The following is an 8,196-nucleotide window of genomic DNA, read 5'->3' as shown; positions in this document are numbered from 1 at the left end:
ATATATATATATATATATATATATATATATATACATACACACATACACACATATGTTCATATATATGTGAGGGACGGAGTCGCGTGGTTTAGTGGTTAGGGTGTTCCACTCTTGACCATAATAGTGTGATTTAGATTCTTGGAGCAGGCGATCCATTGTGACCTCAAGAAAAACACTTCGTTTTCTTTTGCTCCAGTCCCATTCAGCTAGCAAAATTGAGTAGAATCCTGCAGCGGACCTTGAAACCGACCTCATGATCCTATCTTGGACAGGACCTTTGGTCCATTTTTGATAGACACATACCAATATACACACGTACGTAACGTATGTATTTGTATATGAATGTATGATTGTTAGTTTGTATAAATGATATTCTGTTCAGTTCATATTTTCTCAAATTTAGTAACATACTTTTATATATATACTGCGGTGGCTATATGTATCTAAACTTATTGTGACATGTATGGTTTTGCTGTTGTCTTTACGCTATATTCGAACCTGTTAGCTGTATGTTCTCAACAGTGTTCTCCTTAAAAGTGTTAACGAAAACATTTAAACGATACCATGTTTCGTGTCCCATCTCCGACGATACGTGTTCAAAACGTCGACATTTTGACCTCTCAGCTTTATCCTGACAATTTTTTCCTATCTATTTGTTCGTTGTTACCGTTTACTAGTAAACTTTTGTGACTTGAGTGAGAAATTCTACTCCATAACCGGCCAAAGTTTCTTTAATTACTAACAATGTGATCAAACTCCTCCTATGTGTGCTGTTTTAATTTGGGGCGTGGTTCGAAGACTGCACATGGTACTTATACAACATGTTTAATTATGAGACTAAAGTATTGTGTTTTTGTGTTTGTTGTGTTGTTTGTTATTTGTTTTTGTTCGTTTGGTTACCTGTCCGTTTCTAAACGCAAACTTTTACGATTCTTTGTTATTGCTATTTATTAAACGAGAGACGGCAGCGAGCTGGCAGAATCGTTAGCGCGCTGGACGAAATGCTTAGCGATATTTCGCCCGTCGTTTCGCTCTGAGTTCGAATTTCACCGAGGTCAACTTTGCCTTTCATCCTTTCGGAGTCGATAAATTAAGTACCAGTGAAACACTGGAGTCGATGTAATTGACTAGTCCCCTCCCCAGAAATTTGGGGCCTTGTGCCTCGAGCAGAAAGGATTATTATGACGAGAAAGTGGTATTTCGCCTGTCACTACGTTCTGAGTTCAAATTCCGCCCAGTTCGACTTTGCCTTTCATCCTTTCGGAGTCGATAAATTAAGTACCAGTGAAACATTGGGGTCGATGTAATCGACTAGTCACCTCTCCCACCCAAATTTGAGGCCTTGTGTCTCCAGCAGAATGGATTATTACAACGAGAATCGTTAGCATGCCGGACAAAATGCTTAGCGGCATTTCATCCGTCTTTACGTTCTTAATTCAAATACCACCGAGGTCGACTTTGCCTTTTATCCTTTCGGGGTCAATGAAATAAGTACCAGTTGAGCACTGGGTTCATGTAATCGTCTAGCCCCCGCCCCCAAATTTAAGGCATTGTGCTTTTTTAGTAGAAAGGATTATTCCAATCGTTAGCACACCGGGCAAAATGCTTTACGTCCTGAGTTCCCTCATTACGTTCTGAGTTCAAATTCCACCGAGGTCGACTTTGCTTTTCATTCTTTCGGGGTTGATAAATTAAGTACTAGTGAAACAACGGGATCGATGTCATCGACTTATCCCTTCCACTAAATTGTATCTATTGTAAAACAGATTATCCTCATAAAGGCGTCCAGCAGGCAGAATCGTTAGTACACTGGACAAAATGCTTAGCGGCATTTCGTCCGTCTTTACGTTTTGAGTTCAAATTCTTCTCATTTCGATTTTGCCTTTCATTCTTTCGGCGTCGATAAAAAAGAATAGTACCAGTTCAACGCTGGGGCTGATGTAATCGACTGAGTTCCTTCCCATCAAATTTCTGGCCTAGTGCCAAAATTTTAAGCCAATATCATTATTTGCTGCAGGATGAAAATTTGCATTTACAGAGGAAAAGTGTGTGCGTATGTATGTGTATGTGTGTATGTGTGAGAGATAGAGAAAGAGAGTGGGGAGGGGAGGGGGGAAGAAACCATTTTAAAAGTTTGAATCCAACATATTAGTATAAGGTTTAGTGTAAAGTATACACGGTGGTAGTGAATTGGCAAAAATTTCAGCCTTATTTAGACACGTTCCTTAACATTCTAATTTCAGACCTCATTTACACTAAACTTTCCTTTTATTAAACTTGTGTATTAAAATCCATCTGCTCGATTCTATGCACTTCCAAAATCTGCAGCTTACAACCTTTGTTAAAAATTCACATCAAATTCTATCACTACTCTTCTTTCTAATTTTGGTACGCGGCCAAAATTCTGATAGGAGGAGGGGAAATGGATTACATCCATCCCAGTACAAATCTAGTACTTATTTTATTGATCTCGAAAAAGATGAAAACAAAGTTAGCCTCGCCGAGATTTGTACTCAGATAGTAAGGAGTTGGACAAATACCACAAGCCATTTCGTACCGACGAAATCCACCGATCATAAAAACCAGAAATTTGGGAGGACCGGGGGTGTCGACTATACCGATCTGGTGCATAAGTTGCACTTTGTTTTATCAACCTCCAAAAAGATGAAAGGCAAAGTTGACCTTGACGGCATTTGAACTCAGAACGTAACGGCAGACGAAATACCGCTAAGCATTTAGCACGGGGCGCTAACGTTTCTGCCAGTTCGCCGCCTTCGGACCATGTAATATTATTAATCTGAATGATGGATGTAGTCTGTCTCCCATTTTGGGGTTCCAACAGCTTCTCCATTTGTCAAATTTCACTTTTGTTCAATTCGTGGCTATATTAAATTTGACCAATTTTTCGTGCTGTGGAATCGAATCAGAAATCGCAAAGTTGCGAAGCGTTCTTATTAATCGCATATCCGTGCCTTCATCCTGCGTTGACTTAGTTGTAACTGTATGCACATGTATGTGCGCATGTGTGTGTATGCACATGTGTGTGTGTGTGCGTGTGGTGGCGCGTATGTGTGTATATGTGAGTCATGTACGAACTATTATACTGCCATTTGCTTTCTTTCTCCAAAACTAAGAATGTTTTATTTGAGTAAACTGTTTCTCACAAGTGTAGGTTGCGTTGAAGAGTGTATAATGCTGGTCTGGATGTTGAGGATTCAATTCCTTGATAAGGCAGTGCGTCGAGAGTCCTTAAACAAGACACTTCATTTACACATTTTTCAGTCTAATCAGCTGAAAATACATACCAGCCGTGCAACTCTCTCTCTCTCTCTCTCTCTCTTTTCGAACCGGATGATTTATATTATATAGTTCGATATCTCACTATTCTGCCTTTTATTCCTGTTTCAACCGACATTATATTTCATCCATCGTTACTGATAATAACTCAAGATGTTTGAGTCAAATCATACATAAAACATATTGTCAACAATATTTTATACAATACTTAAGAGTTAACACCGATAGTGATTTCTTGTATTGCAACAATAGTCCTCTGACTGTCGCTGTCCATCGCAGAATGTATATTCATATAATCTGCCGACACAAACGTATTTCCAAAATTTGCGGCTTATAGTTTTTATTAGGAATTCACACGACTTAGCGGCATTAACATTGCTTCGATCTGAGCTTCTAAAAAGAGCTTTAAACTTAAGTTTGTAAACCAATAAAACACCCAGTATGTTTACGGGGATGTTGCTCTTTACAGCGATTGCATATCCTTCAATCGTTCCTCGTTTAAATTTAGATGTACTCTGATATCAACAGTGAAATGACTTGTTAATCAAGCCGCCGTTGAACTGCTAAACGTTGTTGAGCTACTAAGACATCGTTGAACTGTAGCTAGGATACGAGCCGTTGGCCATTCTGCTAGCATCCCAAACTGCCATCGACTTGGGTGTCTGCGAGTCACTTTTTCAATAAGATAATGAGATGTTTTTGCTGTTGACATTTTATGATTGTAAAGAATTCTCATCGTACTTCCCCAAAGAAATTCAGTCTTTACTATTCGCAGAAATGGTAAGAAATTAATCTCATTAGTTACTTTGTTTGATATACTGATTTCTAATTTTGGCTCAAGGCCCGCAATTTTGGGAGAGAGGTTAAGTCGATTACATCGACCCCAGTGTCAAGTTTGGATTTTTAGGTTCTGGATTCACATTATGTTGATGTCAATTTGCCTTTCATCATTTCGAGGGCTGACAAAATAAAGTACCAGACAAATACTGTGGTCTATGAAATCGACTAACTTCCTTCTGTCAAAATTGCTGGCCTCGTGCCCTATGCAAAAACTATAGCATACCTTTCCCACCCTCACTCCCCAAAAGAATGAAATACAAAGTCGACTCCGGCGGAATTTGAACTCAGAACGTTAAGACGAACGAAATGTCGCTAAGCAATTTACCTGACGTGCTAACGATTCTGGCCAGCTCCCCCACCTTATACATTGATTGATATATTGATTACGCTTATGTACAGGTTAAGTTGGTCTAATAGTTAGAGCGTTGAACTCGTGGTCGTCAGGATGTGGATTCCGATCTTGGACAAGGTAGTGCGTCGTAAACTTAAACAAAGCGCTTTATTTCATGCAGCTTCACACAACTCAACTGAAAATCAATACCAGTAAGAGCAGTGGGTTAGCTTCGCAACAGACTAATGAATGACGTCCCATCCGGGAGGAAATTGTGTACTTTCAGTTACTTTACGTTTAAGAAACCGAGAAAAGCATCGATCTGATGAGCCCGAAGGTGCGAAACAAACAAGATTTTTTTCGCTGGTTAAGCTACATGCTTATAACTGCTCATATTTATATAGTAGCTGTGTTATTTATATACGAACATGTATACACTCCGTAGTCATGGTCACTGCATCTCAAACAGAATAAAATCTTCGAGTAGGTTGTTAAATATTGTTTGTTTACAAACCGTTGAATAAAAATTTAGAAATCCAATGTGTACAATGCTTTCAAAATAAATGCCAAACTTCCGGGTTTCGTCATTTTTTAAAGATCTTGCTTGTTATATTGTTTTTGATGTTGTTGTTTTGTTCATACATGCTCTCGTTAATGTCGTACAATCTTCAAGACAACAGACAAATGATAAAAACGAAACCTCTGACAAACTGTGGGTTTCAATCAGTAAAAAAAAAAAAGTAGAGAAAAATAAATGAAAAATGAAATAAAAATAAATAAATATAAAATTTAATTAATGAAATCAACTATAAAGCTATTTACTGGCTGTTATCGGTATTATTATTTTTATTGTTGTTATTTTGCCGTGTAACAAAAATAATTGTCATAAATGAAATTGTGAACAAAAGATATTTCTTCTAATTGAGGAAATACTTCAGTCGAACATTTTTCTTCTGAAAACAAAACGATACAAAGGTAAAAAAAAAAAAAAAAAGACCGAGACATAAAGCTAATATGTTCATTTTAGTGTTAGTGAAATTGTTTCAACCATAGCAACGAAATTTTCACTAAGAATATATAGTTATATTATTTGTTCTCTTTTCTGTTTTGCTTTTTCTTTTTCCTTCATATATTTAGCTATATCTACCCGATAGTCTAATATAACAGTGAATTTTCCGTGTATAATCACAACTGTTCGACCATGAACGAGCGTCGTACTACCAGAAGTATAATGCAGACGTGTTAAGTTGTTGCCTTGGTTTCAATTCCGAATGAAAGTGATCTCATTCAGATACTACATTAACGTCATTCGAAGAAACCAGCAAAAGTTCTCTACATTCTTACTAGACTTGCTAGAAATAATAACTTAATTTCAATCAAATCGCATACACTGTATAACGCAACAGAAAGGAGAGAATAGATACATTCTTTTTATATATACTATATCTGAATTAAAGACATGGTGTTCACGGCTGGATCAGGGATGAACTGAGACTAAAAATAGCTGGTACTTAGTGACAATGAAATTATTGTTTATGAGAAGGGCTCAATAGATTCCAATACCTGATCGGTAATTTATCGCCCTTGAAAGGATGAAGGCAAAGTTGACTTTAGTAGGATTTGAACCCAGAATGTAAAGAAACAAGTGTGGCTGTGTTGTAAGAGACTTGCTTCACAACTACACGGTTCCAGATTCGGTCCCACTTTGTGGCTCTTTGGGCAAGTAACTTCTACGATAGCCGCGGGCCAACCAACACTTTCTGAGTGGATTTGATAGATGGAAACTGAAAGAAGCTCGTCGTATGTGTGTGTGTGTGTTTGTGTGTGTCTGTGTGTGTCTTTGTATCTGTGTTTGTCTTACCACCACCGCTTGACAACCGGTGTTGAATGGATTACATCCCCGTAACTTAGCGTTTCGGCAATAAGAGACCGATAGAATAAATACCGCAATCTAATGACTGAACAAATACCATAAAATTATATTTTCTGATTTAGGTACAAAAACCAGCTATTTTGAGGGAAGAGAGTTAGTCGAATTCATAGACCACAGTATTTGCCTGGTACTTTATTTTGTCAGCCTCCGAAAGAATGAAAGGCAAATTGCCATCAACGTAATGTGAACCCAGAACTTTAAAAAAAAACAGAGCAAATAATGCAAGATAATGGAGTGATAGAACCTACGCAGGCGAACATTTAACTGGGAAACATCTCTACAACCATCTACCGTCCATTATTCCTGGGAGGGCTGTAGGGTTAGAGTCCCCAGGCACCACCTCCATAGGGTCATATTAAAAGCAATCATCACCAGATTTACCAACTGGATTCCCAAGCGCGACCAACTAAGACTGTGGATATTTATTTCTCTATTGCCCGCAAGAGAATAAACCTAGAAGGGACAAACAAGGACAGACAAAGGGATTAAGTCGATTATATCGACCCCAGTGCGTAACTGGTACTTAATTTATCGACCCCGAAAGGATGAAAGGCAAAGTCGACCTCGGCGGATTTTGAACTCAGAACGTAACGACAGACGAAATACCGCTAAGCATTTCGCCCGGCGTGCTAACCATTTTGCCAGCTCGCCGCCCCATAGACTGTCGATATTACCCAACCATCTCTTCTTCGACTACCCCTAGCTCTCCTTCCAGTTGGCTCGGCTTGAAGGAACCGTCTTGCAATTCTATCTTGTGGCACACTAATGACAAGTCCGTATTACTGGGGTTGTGATCTCTAAGTCCGTAATGGTAGCGGCTCGACTTAGAGAGACTCCCTGATCTCCGAGTTACACACCCTGTCGATCCTTTGAAGGATCCCCATTTAGGTTACTTGTATTTACGATCGTATTCATTCGGTCAATACCCACCATTCATGACCATACTGTATCGAATTAGGCATTTACATGAGTGGAACATGGCTCCTTCATTGAAATATCCCTAATACATGCTTCAAACGAGAACCTTATGATATCCACAGCTACCGGCTTGTAATTACCAGAAACACTGATAGTTTTGTATATTTTGTTGCATCACATGAAAGGAATAATATAAGGGATATTTCAAGGCCTGACATATTAATTTATTTTGGTAAATAGAAACTTCCGTTTGCTTGAAGTGTTTGACATATCTGGGGTTTTTTTGTTTGTTTTTGTTTTGTTTCTCCCTTCTATTTCTTTATTTCTCTCTCTATCTTTCGCTCTCTTTCTCTATCTCTCTCTCTCTCTCCCATGCATATATACTCTCACTCACTCTTTTTCTCTACTTTCTTTCTTTCGAATTTTTCTTCATATTCTAGGAAATAAAAACCGTTTTTCCCACTTCGAGGCGTAACTTGAGTCACACAAAATGACAGTGATAAGAATTAGCAGAGATGTTATGGCCAAGAATGTAATACAATCTAGTCCAAAAGCCGAGTATTAAGAGATTGGACAGTGTTGATAATAATAATAATAATAATAATAATAATGATAATAATAATAATAATAATAATAATAATATTATTAACCATTTTGCCAGCTCGCCGCCCCATAGACTGTCGATATTACCCAACCATCTCTTCTTCGACTACCCCTAGCTCTCCTTCCAGTTGGCTCGGCTTGAAGGAACCGTCTTGCAATTCTATCTTGTGGCACACTAATGACAAGTCCGTATTACTGGGGTTGTGATCTCTAAGTCCGTAATGGTAGCGGCTCGACTTAGAGAGACTCCCTGGAAACATGAGTCTTTCATTCA

General features: G+C 38.4%; 1 protein-coding gene across 2 annotated transcripts in view; it reads left to right on the top strand.

Annotated features, from left to right (window-relative positions):
- The window catches only part of LOC106870130 (small cardioactive peptide-related peptide), a 40,570-nt gene that overhangs the window by 827 nt on the left and 31,547 nt on the right, over nucleotides 1-8,196 (top strand). The window lies entirely within an intron of this gene.

This window comes from Octopus bimaculoides, chromosome 12 (assembly GCF_001194135.2).
Source record: "Octopus bimaculoides isolate UCB-OBI-ISO-001 chromosome 12, ASM119413v2, whole genome shotgun sequence".
NCBI lineage: Eukaryota > Metazoa > Mollusca > Cephalopoda > Octopoda > Octopodidae > Octopus > Octopus bimaculoides.
Note: the sequence above shows the minus strand (reverse complement) of the source record. Positions and strands in the feature narration are given on the sequence as shown.